A 15,110-nucleotide genomic window follows, 5' to 3' on the forward strand; every position below is an offset into this window, starting at 1 on the left:
CACATCGGAGCCCCCGCCTCAAACCAGGAACTGCCCTCAAACGCGCATTGAGTCCAGCAGTGGAGAGCAAGGGCAAAGACACAGAGCCCGGGACCAGGTGTCCAGGCCCCAGAAGCCAGTGGAAGGGACCCCGAAACTGGCCAAGGCGGTGCCCAGCCTCCCCGAAGGAGGCCTGAGTGGCTGGGGCACCTTTCAAGTCACCCCAAGGCCCACCGCACCCAACAGTTTCCCGCCCCTGAACCTGTTGTAGTGGAACCCTCCGCGACTTCAAACACAGATGTGACAGGATCAGGGCCCGGCTGGGGAGGGAAACCATGGGGACGACACTGGCACTGGTCCCCCCTCCCCCAGCCAGGAGGTTGGGGCGGGGGCAGAGGCCGTCCGAGGCAGTCAGAGGAGGGCCTGGCACCACTGGGCTGGCATTCTCACCCCTGGCCGCTCAGACTTAGGAGCCGGGGTGGCTCTGTTCTTCCTCCCCATGGCTTGGGCCCCCCAGTGAGGGGTTCCCCCTGCTGCTGATGCAGGAGCAGGAAACAGAGCACAGTGTCCCCTGGGCAACAGAACCAGGGCAGGACTCCAGCAGGCCTTGCCCACGGAGGTGGGGCCAGGCCCTGGGCCGAGCTCCTGCCACCAGGTGTTGCCCAGAGCTCCTGAGGCTCGGGGAGGGGCCGGGGGCAGGGGGCGCTTAGAGAGAAGCAGCTAAGAAAGGCAGGACAAGGAGTCAGCCAGAGCCAGCAGGGGAGAGGCTGCCCGAGCTGGCTGAGGAAGCCCCCAGGATGCTGCAAGCCCACCCCCCCTACTCATTAGAGGCACAATTACCCCCCCTCCCCAGGCAACAGTTCTTGTCCCCACAGGCCTCCAAGGGCCTGAGTAGCCCTGGGGTGATCCAGCTGCCAGCAGCACGAGGCTGGGGGCCACCAAGGCCAGCATGGGGCTGACGGCTCCAGTGTCCTGTGCCTTGGAGAGACCACCGGCGGAGGAAGCAGCCCTGGGAGCCGTGGAGCCCCCCCCCCCACCAGCCAGGCACGCCTGGATCTCCACAGGTCACCCAGGCATGAGCTGTTTGGCCCACGGCAGGCTCCAGGCCAGAGGTCTCGAGAGAACAGGTAGGGTTCCTCACAGTCCAGACAGAAGGACATGCCAGGCTGGTGGGGGCGGGGGGAATCCCTGAGCTCCCTGATGTGCAAACCTGCCCAGCAGAGCCAGCCAGACCCCGGCCCCAGGAGGTAACCGAGCTGGGCTCCCGAGGTCCCTCAGCTCAGACAAGGACCTCCGCTCAACGGCCTCCGGCAGTCCCATCAGGGAAGGTGTTTGGGACACGCAGTAGGAGGGAAGCCCCGGGGAGCCCTGTGGCCAAGTCAGCGGTGCCGCCTGCCCCACACAGGACCCCTTCACAATCGAAGGGGCTGGCCTGACACAGGAGACCCCTCGGTGCCTCCAAACCCTCCTGGGTGAAATGGACAGGTGTGCCCTGGCTCCTGCCCACTCCCCAGCAGGCGGGGATGCAGCAGGAGATGCTGGGGTGGGAGCAGGGCTTAAGCCGGCACGCAGATCCAACCGGCACTGCCAGACCCCAGGGACGCAGGCAGACCGGCCTGCCCGGCACCGCTGCCTCCAGACTCACACCCTGGGTGCCAGGAAAGAGAGGGCTGCCAGGGGCCGCTGGGGACCCCAGGGGCTCTACCCCCGCCCCCCGCAACCTCAAGCTGGAGGGAGTCAGGCGCAATCGGCCATCCGCTGCTTCCGGGGCCCCACGCGGACATCTCCCCAGCCAGTCTTCCTCCGCACCGGCTGGGCGGCCTCCGGGTGTGGGCAGGTTCCGAGGCCCCGCAGCAGAGTACGGGGAGCCGCAAGACCACGGCCTCAGTGCCCAGGGCACCGCGCCAGCAGGTGCCCCCTCTCGAGCCAACTGTCCCGCAGAGAAGCAGCGCGGGAGACACACAAAGGCAGGCACACAAGGGCCACATCTCCTCCACTCTGGCCCCGCAACCCCCGTGTCTCTGGCCTGGTTGCAAAGACTCGGCTTCCCGGCCTGGGGAACGTGGCCACGCGGTACCAGCTGACCCTGGCGGGGTCACAGGAGCCCGGCGCCCGGAGCGGCTCCAGCCAGGCGCCGCAGGGCCGGCTGGGCATCCCGGGGAGCCGGCGGCCGCGCTGGCTGGGGCAGAGGCTTAGCGCACTCGCGTGCCCGCCAGGGAAGAGGCCAGAGTTCCACCCCACACCCTTAAAGAGCCTCCCCGCCCCCTCCCGGCCTGCCGCGCCCCGGCGGCTCCGCAAAGTTGCTCCAAGTCGCAAGGCTTCTGGTGGCAGGTGCGGGTTGAGGCGGGGCCGCGCGCAGGCGGGAGCGCGGTCACGGCCTGAGGTACCGAGCGCGCACCCCCCAGCTCCGCGCGCGAGCGCCCCCCACGGACGCGCACTCGACACCCGCACCGCTGCCCCCAAGGCTCCCGCCCAATCAGAGGCCGCGCACGCGGCGCTGCCGGCGCCCGGACCCCCTGCTCCCTGGCCTGCGTCCCCGCGGCCCCAGCCTCGCCGCAGCGGCCCGGCCCGGCCTCACTCACCATCCGGGGCGCGCCGTCCGCGCGCGGGTCTGCTCCGGGCCCGCATCCCCCGGCTCGGCTGCGCTCCAGTCCCGGCTCCGGCTCGGGTGCCCGCTCCACAGGGCTCGGCTCCGAGATGGTGGCAGCGGCGCGAGCGAGGCAGGGAGGGCGTGTGCGCGCGTGAGAGCGCGGCGTGTGCGTGTGCGTGTGCGCGGGAGGACCCTGCGCTCCCCGGCGCGGCCGGCTCCTGCCTCCAGCTCTCCGCGCTGCGATGCCGGCAGAATCCCTAACGCGCGCTCCCGGCCGCCCGGGCGCTCCCACCCGCGCACACCGAGCGCGCTAGGGCCCGCCGCCGCCTCACCGGGGCTCCGCACTCCCGGGCTCGCCCTGATGGGGCGCTCACAAAGGCCCCCGGCCCCGGCCGCCCGGAATCCCCAGAGCGCGGCCCTGCGCCCTCTGCCGGGCCGGCCGCCTCACGTGCCCCGCCGCTCCCCGTGGGGACCGCGCGGGCGCTCGGCTCCTCCACCACGCCCGGCCGAACCCCAGCCCTGGAGCCCGGCTCCGCTTCCGCGCCCCCACCCGCAGGCTTCGGCCCCCCGCCCCTGCGCCGCCGCCCGCGCTGCGTGCTCTCGCGCCCCCTTCTCCTCTCGGCCGCCGCCGCCTCTCCGCTTCCTCCCCGCCCGGCTCCCCCTGCCCGGACTCTGTCCCGCGTCTGTCGCCGCCGCCCTCTCCCGCGCCCCACGCCCCGACACCGCCCGCGCCGCCTCTCACATCCTCCGCATGACACCGGGGCCGCTCGCGGGGCCCGGGGTGGCGCGCGCACCGGGCAGCGAAGGGACCCGCAGTGCCCCGGCTCTGCTGTCCCCTGCGCCCCCCGCTCGCTCCGCGGTTCCCGGCCCCTGGCTCCGGCCCGGCGGGTGGCGACGTCCCGCGCTAGCCTCGGCGACCGCCGACACCTCGCCTTTCGCCCGGGCTTAAAGGGATAGCGCACCCGCTGCACCTGCCCCACCCCAGGGCGCCGGAGGGCGGCCCAGCCGCGCGGGAACAGCACGGGGCGGCGGCGCGGGCGGCGCCCGGCCCGCCACAGCCGAGCACGGTCCTCCGGGCCTGGAGGTGAGTGGAGGAGGAGGACGGTGGGGAGCTGCCCGGACCACGCCATCCAGAGGGCGCTCGGCGCTCGTTGGCGGCCGAGCCTGGTGTGGGACCGCATGGGCTGGGCGCCCTGGACTGCAGGGTCGGGGGCGAGGTACTGGGGAGCAGCTGCCCCGGATCTGAAGACACCTGCTGCGCTGGGAGGACCCAGGTCGCCTCCCGCTCCTGCTGTGTGACCTTGGGTACTCGCTGACCCCTCTCTGCCCCTCCCTTTACCCTTTTGTGGAAGGAAGGACGTTGGCTTCCATCGTCACTGGGGGGCGACTCCCACAGGGTGTTCGCCTTTCTGGGGGCTAAGGGCTTGCCTTGAACCCCATCTCCTCCTTGCTCGTGAGATCTGGGGCGCTGCTAGGTGCTCAGGGAACCAGGGGACAGGGGCAAAGCTGTGCGGTACCAGGACCTGCTGGGTGGACACTCTACAGTTTGCAAAGTTCCTGTGTATTCCAGCTCTCTCTCTCTCTCAACCCTCGTGACACCCCCTGGGAAGTAAAGTGCACCCCTGGGCTCTGGGCAGCAGCATTTTCTCACTCCCACCACAGACACCTGCAGGGGGAAACCTTTCATTAAACGCCCATCGTGGGCCCATCCTACGGGGGCCTGGGACGCAGGTGATATAGGAAAGCAGGGAGCGGGAGTTGTGATGGAGCTGTGGGGAGTAGAGAAAATTCGGGCAGGCTTCCTGGAGGAGGTGATGTTGACGCCAGGTATCGGAGGATGTGTAGGAGTTGGCCAGGCAGGAAGGAACAGAATGGGCGTCCCCTGCCGGAGGAGAGCCTGTGCAAAACCTGAAAGCGGGAAATCGGGAGTGACGGGCAGACTGGGGCGCAGACAGACTGGGGAAGCCTCGGACTGAGGCGTTTCAACTTCTCTTTGGGGCAGCAGTGAGACTCCACTTGGCAGATCCGGGTGGAAACCTCCCGCCCCGTGCCGGGGGCGCGGCTAAAGGCTCCCCAAACCCAGCAGCTGTTGAAGGAGGCCCCGCCTCTCCTGCCGCCCTATCCTAACCCCTGCTCCAGTCTGCGACCAGATGCAGCACAGCCTCCCCCTGCTGCCCGGAGCTGGAAGTGGAGGAAACCCGGAGTGTGCGCAGTGGCGGGCGGGAGCCCAGGACGCTGCACACCCTGCACCCCTGCGTCTGAAGTGGCCCTGCAGAGACCCCCGGCTTTGGGTGAGGCAGACCCAGTGCTAGCCTCCCTGTCACGTGGGAGCAAACAGCAGGTGACCGTGGGGGATTCCTGCCCGGGAAAGGCTTGGCCACGGCGGGCGTCCCGTGAAGTTGCTTTTCCCTCCCCACAGCCACGCTCAGCTCTGTGTGGCCTCTCCAAAGTCCCTTTTGTCCCCTTTCTCCTGGCCGGGTACCTCCCGCCTTCCTAGCAGACTCCTGGGGGTGGAGGGGAGGGGCTCCAGGGAGATGAGCTCACAGCATTGCCTGTGTTGGTTCAACAAACCACCTGACGAGTCCTCCCAGGACATCCCGGCGGCCCAAGGGAAGGCAAACAGAGACAAACAGCCTGTCCCCGGAGACCCCGACATCCATGCAAAGCAGCAATTCCAGGCTGCAACCCCCTCCGCCCCTCCCACTTGTCCTGTCCCGGGAGCTGCACAGCCTTGCTCTCTCTGCTTGGGGGTTCCACGCCCAGCACCCTTGCTCTGAACCTCAGCTTTCTCCCCAAGTGTGTGCCCTGCCCCACGGGGGTGAGGATCTGGGTCAGCAGTCCTGCATGAAGGCAGGCAGGGGCGGCGGTGTCTCAGGGGGTCCCCCTGTGTCCTGCCATTGTGTCAGTGGCCAAGAGCTGCTGCCTCCTGTGCCTCCCAGCAGGCTTTCTAGAAAGGCACGTGGAGGACAATGGCCGCGCCCTCTGCGCTCTGCCAGGGTTCCCGCAGCTAGGGGTGGAGTTCTGGGGGCCGGGGGCGGCTGGTGCTTCCCTGCCAGGAGCCAGCATGGGGACTGGTGTGGGCTGCTGCAGATGCCTGCCCAGGGTCAGCCATCCCCACAGGCCAGAGGTGGAGAGCTTGGTCTTGAAGCCAGGACCACCTGGCTGTGGTGGGGCTGTGAGAGTGGCCCACCGGGAACCCCAGGAGACAGTGGGCACTTCCTGGCCACCTTCTGCAAACTCTCTGCTCCCCTGTGCTGGGCTGGGAGACAGATCACTAAGAGCAAGGTTTGAACCCTTGCTCTTAGGTCATTGGGAGCCCGCAGCAGGGACCGAGGGACCCCAGTCCCTCTTCCTCTCTCTCGCTCCATTCCTGGCTTCAGATGTGGCTGCTCGTGCCCCCACCACTGCCTGCTGCCACCTACCTGGAGGTCAGGTGAATGGGGCCACCTGGTCTTGGATTTGAACCTCCAGAGCTGTGAGCTAAATAAACCTCTCCTCTTCATAAAAGTAGTTTTCTCGGGTATTTCATGGTAGTAACGTAAAGCCGACACCCCACGGGTTCAGAGAGAGGCTGCACCCAGCCAGCTGTGTCTGCACACATCCATCTGCCCTCCTCTGAGTTCTCCCCACCTGTCCGCACCACCTCCCGGATCCCACACAGGCCAGCCTCCTCGCCAGCCCTTCATGCCCAAGCAGCCTCTCTCAACCACCTGTCTCCCAGCTGCTAAGCCTAAGACCCCAGCATGCCCTGCCTGTGTCAGACAGATCACAGGGGGCAGAGGGGTAGTCCAAAAGCTCCCACATGGGGCCGGCACTGTGGCATAAAGGGGTAAAGCCACTGCCTTCAGTGCCGGCATCCCATATGGGCACCAGAGCGAGTCCCGGCTGCTCCACTTCCAATCTAGCTCCCTGCTAATGCCCCCTGGGAAAGCAGCAGAGAACAGCCCAAGTCCTTGGGCCCCTGCCCTTACATGGGAGACCTGGATGAAGCTCCTGAGTCCTGGCTTCCGCCTGGCTCAGCTCTGGCCATTGCAGCCATTTGGGGAGTGAAGCAGCAGATGGAAGACCTCTCTCCCTCTCTGTGTGTAACTCTGCCTTTCAAATAAATGAAATAAATCTTAAAAAAAATAAAACTCCCACACCATTCAGGGTAGAAGGATGATGTGGGTGTGCCAGGCTGGGGGTGGCAGAGCAGGGGATGGGGCCGGGCCCCCAGGGTGGTGGGAGGAAGCCTGGACTTGGGAGGATTTTAAACAAAGAGGCATGTGAGCAGCTCTGAGTATGTGGACACACTCCCTGTGCTCCTGGGGAGGAAGCCGATAGGGTGGGCTGGGGTGAGATGAGGGAGCCAGGGGCTAAGCAGAGACAGCAGAGAGTTGAGAGGCGGAACGTGCCAGAATCCGTGTGGATGGTGCAGCCAGAGGCTGTGCCCCAAGGCCTGGGCACACAGGTGCCGCAAGCTGACCCCTGCCAAACGTCACCACCTCATCCCAGGAATCCTGCCAAGCACGTGGGTGATGCCCGGTGCACAGCCAAGAGGTCCCTGGCCACCGGGGGAGGGAAGGCTGACCGGCCACCTTCCCCACTCCGAGGCCAGAGTCCCCTTCCCAAGGCCGTGCCTCACCAGGGGCCAGCTGCAGCCCAAGCCTGATCAAAACAGTGCTCAGAGACATTAAGTGATTTGCCCAAGGATGCACAGCAAAAAATGTGGCAAGGAAGGACCTGGCTGAGGGCGGAGCGGACCAGGAGGGCCGCAGCTGGTTGGGACGGGGCTGGGGGGCTGTGGGAGGGGCACCAGTCCCTAAAGAAGTCCTGCCCAGCACTGCAGCCAAGGGAGATTTCTTCCCCTCCATCGCCGTCCCAAAGCAGTGACACTGAAGTCGGAGCAGGGGCATGACGTCAGTGCTGGACAGCTCCACGAGGGCTCCAGTGTCACCGTTGGGCCAGAGTGCCGCTCTCTTCCTGCCTGACCCCTTTCCAAGCTCACACCAGGGCTCAGTGTCCAGGGACCTGGCTGGGTGGACACTCACCCAGTGTCCCCAGGCCAGAGTGTGATGCCCGCACTCGCCCAGGCCCAGCCCTGGTGTGAGCCTGGCCTGGATCGAGCCGGCTGGACAAGCTGGCGTCTGACTGGCACAGCAGAGCAAACAGACGGGAAGGAAATCAATTTGAGTGTTTGATTAATTTTAATTTTTAATTTGCACAGGGAGTAATGCTCCCCCATTTGCCACTGCAGACTCGCGGCTCACGCTGGCACTCACCCTTGTCCTGCTGCCGGGGCAGCCGCGGGGGCTCCCTGCCCTGCTCTCTGGCCACACAGGGCCCCAGTGGCAGACTCCGCCCCTTCCGCTCGCTCTGTGCGAAGTGGGCGTGGTCGAGCGGTGCTCCCTCCCCAGAGGGGCCCACTGTTCCCAGCCAGGGTGCTCGAATGGACTCAGACTCAGTTGGTCCCCTTCCCGGGCCTGCCTTGGGGTAAGGGAGACTCTGAGTGGGCGTGGCTGCCCCAGCCAGAGAGACAGACAACATCTGAGACCCCTCCCTCTCCTCCTTCCCCGCTTCCCATCCCGTCCCGGTGCTCGGCCCCCCTGCCCTCCTTGAGTTGAAAGCAGAGGGAGGACGGGGGTTCTCTGGGCTCCAAGACATGGCAGAGCCGGCAGAACACAGACACAGCCGGTTCTCCCTCCCGGTCTACAGATGGGAGCGTTGAGGCTCAAGGGAAACAAAGATCTGCCCCTGGCCCCTTGCTGACTTGTCTGCAGCGGAGCTGGACCAAGCAGCCAGGTCTCCCCTGCAGCCCAGCTGGGCGTCCTGGGGACGTCTCAGTCAAGGCCAGGCTTGTGACAGTGGCGGGAGCTTCCTGAAGCTCTGGTCTGCCTCCCTGAACACCCCAGGCCCAGAGAGGTGGCAGCGGAGGAATGAGGGGCTTGGGCTGTGCCCAGCTCCCAGGCGGGACAGAGAGTCCATGGAAACCGTGTCACTCCAGGAGGACCCCACAGCCCAGCTCCCGGGAGTGCCACTTGGCCATGGAGCCAGCAAGAAAGGGCCTCAACTGTGACTGGAGGCAGTGGCCAAGTCTGTGTCCCCCACCCAAGTCTTACAACGGCGGAGATGCTGGCACACTGACCTTAAGGCAAAGGACACATTTGATGCCAACTAACACGTTCCCTGACCGCTGGGAGAGCTGTACCCAAGTGGGACACAGGGCACAAAGAGACAGTGTGCAGGGGTGGCCAGGGTGACAAGGCTTAGTTGCCTTAAAAAAAAATAAAGGCCAGTGCCGTGGCTCACTAGGCTAATCCTCTGCCTTGTGGCGCCGGCACACCAGGTTCTAGTCCCGGTCGGGGCGCCGGATTCTGTCCCGGTTGCCCCTCTTCCAGGCCAGCTCTCTGCTGTGGCCCGGGAGTGCAGTGGAGGATGGCCCAAGTCCTTGGGCCCTGCACCCCATGGGAGACCAGGAGAAGCACCTGGCTCCTGCCATTGGATCAGCGCGGTGCGCCGGCCGTAGCGCGCCAGCTGCGGCGGCCATTGGAGGGTGAACCAGTGGCAAAGGAAGACCTTTCTCTCTGTCTCTCTCTCTCACTGTCCACTCTGCCTGTCAAATAAATAAATAAATAAAAATAAAAGATCTGTTTATTTATTTGAGAGAGAGAAAGAGAGAGAGAGAGAGATCTTTCATCCACTGGTTCACTCCCCAAGTGGCTCCAACATCCAGGGCTGATCCAGGCCGATGCCAGGAGCTTCTTCCAGGTCTCCCACGTGGGTGCAGGGGCCCAAGGACTTGGGCCATCTTCTACTGCTTTCCCAGGCCACAGCAGAGAGCTGGCTGGAGATGGAGCAGCCAGGACCTGAACCGGTGCCCTTGTGCAATGCTGGAGTCACAGGCGGGGGCTTCACCGGCTACACCACAGCGCCTTTTACCGGGTACCTCCCGCAGGCTGGCTGCTGCATGAGCTTTAGCTTCCTTCCTGGGGTCCCAGGGTCCCCTCTGTGGCCTCGCCCTGGCCTCCGCCGTGTCTCAGCCTCTGTGCTCCGCAGCTCCGTTGTGCCTTGGCCCTGGCTGGGTGCCCCTCTCCGGCCCGAGCTGTTCCCAGCTCCAGGAACAAGAGGTGGAGCACTCACCTTGTTAACAGCTTGGAGCTGACGAGCAAGAACTGAGTGGGTTGCAAGCCTGATCACATTGATCATTAGCATTTAATTAGCATCTACTTTGTGTTTGGCACGGAGGAAGCCCTTCCACACCTTGTCTTACTCAGTCACCAACAGCCTCGGGAGGTGGTTATTAACTGTATTTTACACTGGCAAAGCAGACGCCCAGAGGTGCTGGGTGAAGCTTGGGCCACACGGAGGGAACGCTGGAGCTCCAGGGAGGAGTAACTGAGCTAAAGCTCAGGCTCTTTTCAAAGCCCCTCTCCCTGGGCTGGGTGTGGGAGGGCCGGCTCCAAAGTCCCCAAGTCTTTGGGATTGGGCAGAAGAGGAGCAAGAGCCTCCGGGACCAGGAGGGAGAGGGGTGTAGCAAGACCCACAGTGAGCCCTTAGGCACACAGCCACGGCTGCCCACGGCTGCCCACAGCTGCCCACGGCTGCCCACGGCTGCTCGCGGTGACCCGGGACAGCCATGCCCATTACATTACACTGTCATGTCATTACCCTGTGTACACATGAGGCACCATGAGGCTCAAATGGCTTGTGCAAGGTCTGCCATCCTCAGAGCCAGGATTTGAAACTGGGTCTTTCTGGTGCCCTGAAACGCACACCTGGACACGCCCATGGACAAGATGGAAGAAGGAGAAAGCTGCTGGCGCCAGGGCAGCTTGCAAACATCAGCTATCCTCATGGTCACTCCAGCGGCTTACAGCCCAGCGGCCACCTGGTCTGCCCAGGCTTTGACCTTGGAGGACCCAGCGGGGGGCGGGCGGGAGGGAGGGAGCCTGGCCAAGTCCCAGAGCAGGGTGGGAAAGCGTGGGTTGAACAAGAGTAAACTCTCACAATAACTGTGTGTCAAGTGCCGTTCTAAGTCCCCACCAATATTGCTCTTACTTCTCATAATAACTTAGGGAGTCAGGGCTTTCCCAGCCCATTTTGCAGATGGGAATACAGACGTGCAGTGCTGAAGGCATGCACCCCGAGACCACACAGCCTGGGAGCGCCGGAGTCCAGATTCAAACCAGGCAGGGAGGCTGCAGCGGCCAGGGCTGGAGCCCTTCCCCACGCTGCCCATCACAACGGCCAAGTGCCGCCCCCAAGCCCAGGGCCATGCGGGATGGGATGGGCCCTGCTCGCAGCTCTCCTCCACGCACACTCTCAGTGCAGGAGGTGAGGCCTTTGCCGACAGCACTGAGAAGCTGCCCTGGTTTTGCCTCCGTTCCAGGAGACACAGCCCCAAGTACTCGGGCCATAGACGTCCCTCCAGCACCCCAGGCCCCAGCTCCAGGGCGCTGACCAGTCCCTCGTTCCCCCCACACCCCCTGTCTTCCCTAGTCTGGGCACTCTCCGCGGTCCTGAAACACCTCCGCTCGGGGAGCCCAAGGCTGCCCTGGTTCCCCAGACACATTCTTTAGGACCAGGCAAGAGGGGTGGGCATTTGGCACTGAGGATAAGACGCTGCCTTGGATGTCCACATCCCATATGAGAGCACCTGAGTTCGAGTCCTGACTCTGCCTTTGGTTCCAGCTGCCTGTCTATGTGCACCCTGGGAGGCAGCAGGTGTTGGCTCAAGTCCTTGGGTCTCTGCCACCCACACGGGAGACCCGGATGGAGCTCCTCATTCCTGGCTCCAGCCTTGGCTGTTGCAGGCATTTGGGGAGTGAATCTGAATCTGTGGATGAGGCATCTGTCTGTCCATGATGCTTTATCTCTCTGCCTTTCAAATAAATAAACAAAAAGTTAAAGCCAGGCAGGCAAATCAACACTTTGAACGTTGCTCCAAGCACACATAAGGGAGCTATCTCTTAGATCCCTCACTCTGCCTACAAATGAGAGCCCCTCCCCTCCTCCCTGGGGGAGGCTCCAGTCCCTCTGAGTCCCCCGTGAAGGGAGTGCCTCAATGAGCAGGGCTGGTCGGTCACTCCAGGACCAAGGGAGGGAGAGAGAGCAGCAGGGGACATTCACCCCAGTGCTCCGTGAACAGCTGTCACCAGCCGCCATCATCCCCGACACGGCCATCCTGCACCCTAGGCCAGCAACCACACCCAGCTGTGCACCCCAGCCTGTGGCTCCAGAAGGCACTAGGAGCCCGGGAGCCCGCGGTGGTCTTCAGTGCTGTGTTGGAGCAACAGCTGACGGCACATGGGGGCAGGGGGTGTCCACTTTTCAGAGGAGGCTCGCACCCCCACTGTCCCACGCCACCCCCAACGGGACCCAGAATATCCGCTCCCTGCTGTGCTTTCAAACTAAATCTGATGAAGGGCTGGGTGGTGTCCACTCACAAGTCCCGAGTGCTGGGCCCCATGGCGGGGCTCCAGGACAAGTGACCAAAGGCCATCTGTTTGCTCCTCTCCCGACCTGTCTGGGCCCCAGACTCCCCATCCCCAAGGGTACCCAGGAAGGCAGGCGCCCTCCTCCACCCAGAAAGGGGCCCAGCTCGTAGGGAGGGGCTTGTGCCCCATGGGGGGGCGGGGAGTGAGGCAGCAACGCTCTTCCTTTCACTTCCCCCCTCTCCCAGTCACCCCACCTGGACACCCCCACGGCCCAGGGCTTCCAGGCCTGCTGGCTCCCCAGTAGAAGTCAAAATCCACACTTGGCTCAGAAGCTGCCATTTTTAAAGTGCTGGCCCCCTGGGGCTGGCACTGTGGCATTGTGGGTAAGGCCACCGCCTGTGGAGCCAGCATCCTGTATGGGTGCTGGTTTGAGTTCCAGCTGCTCCACTTCCAATCCAGCTCCCTGCTATGTCCTGGGAAAGCAGTAGAAGATGGCCCAAGTCCTTGGGCCCCTGCAACTGCATGGGAGACCCGGAGGAGGCTCCTGGTTCCTGGCTTTGGATCGGCGCAGCTCCAGCCATTGCAGCCATTTGGAGCGTGAACCAGTGGATGGAGGGACCACTCTTTCTCTGCCTCTGTAACTACACCTTTCAAATAAATAAATAAATGTTTTTTTAAAAATAAATAAAAATAAAGTGCTAGCCCTTGATTCTATGTCTTAAAGGTGGTGTGAGGGCCCCACATTCACTGTCACCAGTTTATGCCCTCTGATGCTCCCGCTGACCAAGGAAGGCTGGGGGTGGTGGTCACCAGCACGTCACAGTTCACAGAGCCCCTCGCCCGTGCCCCCTCACTGCAGCCTTGATGCCCCATTGCACAGATGTGGAAACTGAGGCTCACAGGGGGCGGAGTCCTTGGGGGATGGGCCTACCATGAGGAGATGTGGAAACGCAAGGTAGAGAAGCCATGGGGTCTTCTCTCTGCATTTTACACACATGCACACGTGTGCCTGAGACCAGCCCATGCCTACACACGTGTGCCTGAGACCAGCCCATGCCTACACACGTGTGCACAGGCAGATGCACATGCACACCTGCTCACCTGCGGGTCCCACCTGGGCACCCTCCCCTTCTATCCAACGCTCCCCGGGTCATTTCATGGGTCCTTCTGTCCCCAGCCACAGAGGTGTGTGGGGCAGGACACAGCCCTGGAGGTACCACCCATCCCAGAGCTTGTGCCCAACTTCTGGGCGTGGGCAGGGAGGGTCCCGGGCCAGGGTGCAGTCCAGGGACAGGACAGCACCAGGCCCTCTGAGAAAGAAGAGGGGCGACCCACACCGGGCCAGCTGGGGCCTGAAGACGCCCCCTCCAACGCCCTCTCCTGGGAGCCTTCCAGCATCACCCGTGGCTCTCATAGCAGAACCCACTGGCTCCCGCGCTCAGGGCTCCGTACCTCCATCTTCCGGGAGCCCCCAGCCTCCAAGCGGCTTTTAAAACCCAAGCCCCTAAGGCTGGCAGCAGCAGCCTCCAGCACCCGGCAACGATGAAACAGGAGCAAGCGTGATTGGTCACTCCCAGCTCGGGGGCGGGGAGGCGTGAGCTGATTGGCTTGCGATACTTATAAAAGGATGAAGCCTGGGGCCGCCAAGGAGCTGCCTGGCCTGGGCTGTGCCTGGTGGGGGCTGGGAGGAGGGTGGACAGAGCTGGCGTCCAGTCTCAGCCGCAGGCCCACCGGCTCCCGGGAAGGCCCTGGCACTCAGAGCGTTAAGCGTGGATTACCCAGACAGAACCTGAGAGCCTTGCCCAGCTCCTGTGTTCCCAGGTGAGTTCCCAGAAGGTCGGGAAGGGTCTGGCCACAGAGAAGCCCAGAGCATCGGAGCTGAAGGGGCTCTCGGGGTGGTGTCGGACTGCACTCGCCGAGGCCCAGAGGAAAGGGGGGAAGGGGTTGGCCCTAGGAGCCTCCCTGGGCCTGGGACAAGCACGCAGCCTCAGCTGCACACCTCCAGGGGGCGCTCCTCCTGTTTGCTATGTCAGAGCCCTACCCCGCAGCCTGCCTGCCTGCCTGGAGCTGTGGAAGCAGGGCTGATGCAGCCCCTCAGTCTCACCTGTGCGGTGACCGTAAGGTGGTCAGAGATACCCCACCCCTGCGCCTCTCCCCCGCCCCCACCCTCCTGCTCCCAGGCTCCCCACTCGGCCTTCCCGCCCGCTGTGCTGGTCAGGCGCCCGTCCTCGGTGGTTAGCCACAAGATGTTCATTTCCTGCAGGGTGAGCAGTACTTTCTCCAGTGCCAGCGAAGAGGTGGCCAAGATAGCAAGAAAGGGCTGTCCCAGTTAGTGGCCCCCCATTTCCAATTCTCACCAAAATCCTGCCAGACAAGTACAGTTTAGTTAGTCCCATTTTGCATATGAGAAAATCAAGGCTCGGGGGGCTCAGGGGGCTTGGTCAAGTCAGGGTCAGGGTCAGAGCCGGGTCAGGAGCTCGCCACCTGTCCCTCCAGCGGCCCCTCGGCCACCCGCTGTCCGCAGGGTCTGTCCAGGCTGCAGGGAATGACGCCTGCAGGAGCTGCGGGCTGTCCTCGGGGCTGTGGGCTGTCTCCTCCTGCCGCAGACCGGGGCTGCCCTCCATGGACTGCACTGTCCCTGTGCCACCTGGAACGGTCCTGAGCCCCAGTCCTAGGCTGGCGTCAAATTCCATTCATTCCCCCAGGAGCTAAGAGCCCGGCCCCTGGGGCTGAGATAGCCTGGGGCCGTGTCCCAGCTCCTGGGCTTCTGAGTCGCTGGATCTTCTGTGCCTCTGAGTCTGTCTGCACCAAGAGGGTGGCGAGAGCCCCTCCCCTATAGACTTAGAGTCTGCACACAGGACCCGGCGCACGGCAGCTGAGCACCTGCTGTGTGCCAGGGAGCTGGTGGAGGCTGGGGCCACCGTGTTAACCAGAAGGCTCAATTCCTGCCCTCGGGGGGATCACAGTCCTGGGGGCCCTGCCAGCAGGGCTGCACAGACAGAGGAGACACATAGTGGCTGAGACCAACACATGTTGGGGTCCGAGGAGAGGGGGCCGGCAGGACCCCACCCGCTCTGGTTCCTCTGCCTCGCTGCTGCACCCTCCCAAGCTGTCCTAGGGGCCCC

General features: G+C 64.1%; 1 protein-coding gene across 4 annotated transcripts in view; it reads right to left on the reverse strand.

The window, feature by feature from the left end:
- Positions 1-6,555, reverse strand: part of LINGO1 (leucine rich repeat and Ig domain containing 1) — a 162,561-nt gene extending 156,006 nt beyond the window's left edge. The window contains exon 1 of one of the 4 annotated variants that reach the window (XR_016218429.1): positions 2,562-6,554. The gene's annotated coding sequence lies outside the window, so the exon portion shown is untranslated. Of the gene's footprint in view, positions 1-2,561 lie in introns of all 4 variants that reach the window. The other 3 variants (XR_016218428.1, XR_016218430.1, XM_070054639.2) reach the window with 3 other exon arrangements.
- Positions 6,556-15,110: the final 8,555 nt, after the last annotated feature.

Source organism: Oryctolagus cuniculus, chromosome 12 (assembly GCF_051225735.1).
Source record: "Oryctolagus cuniculus isolate XC-2025 breed Fujian yellow rabbit chromosome 12, ASM5122573v1, whole genome shotgun sequence".
In the NCBI taxonomy this organism is placed as follows: domain Eukaryota; kingdom Metazoa; phylum Chordata; class Mammalia; order Lagomorpha; family Leporidae; genus Oryctolagus; species Oryctolagus cuniculus.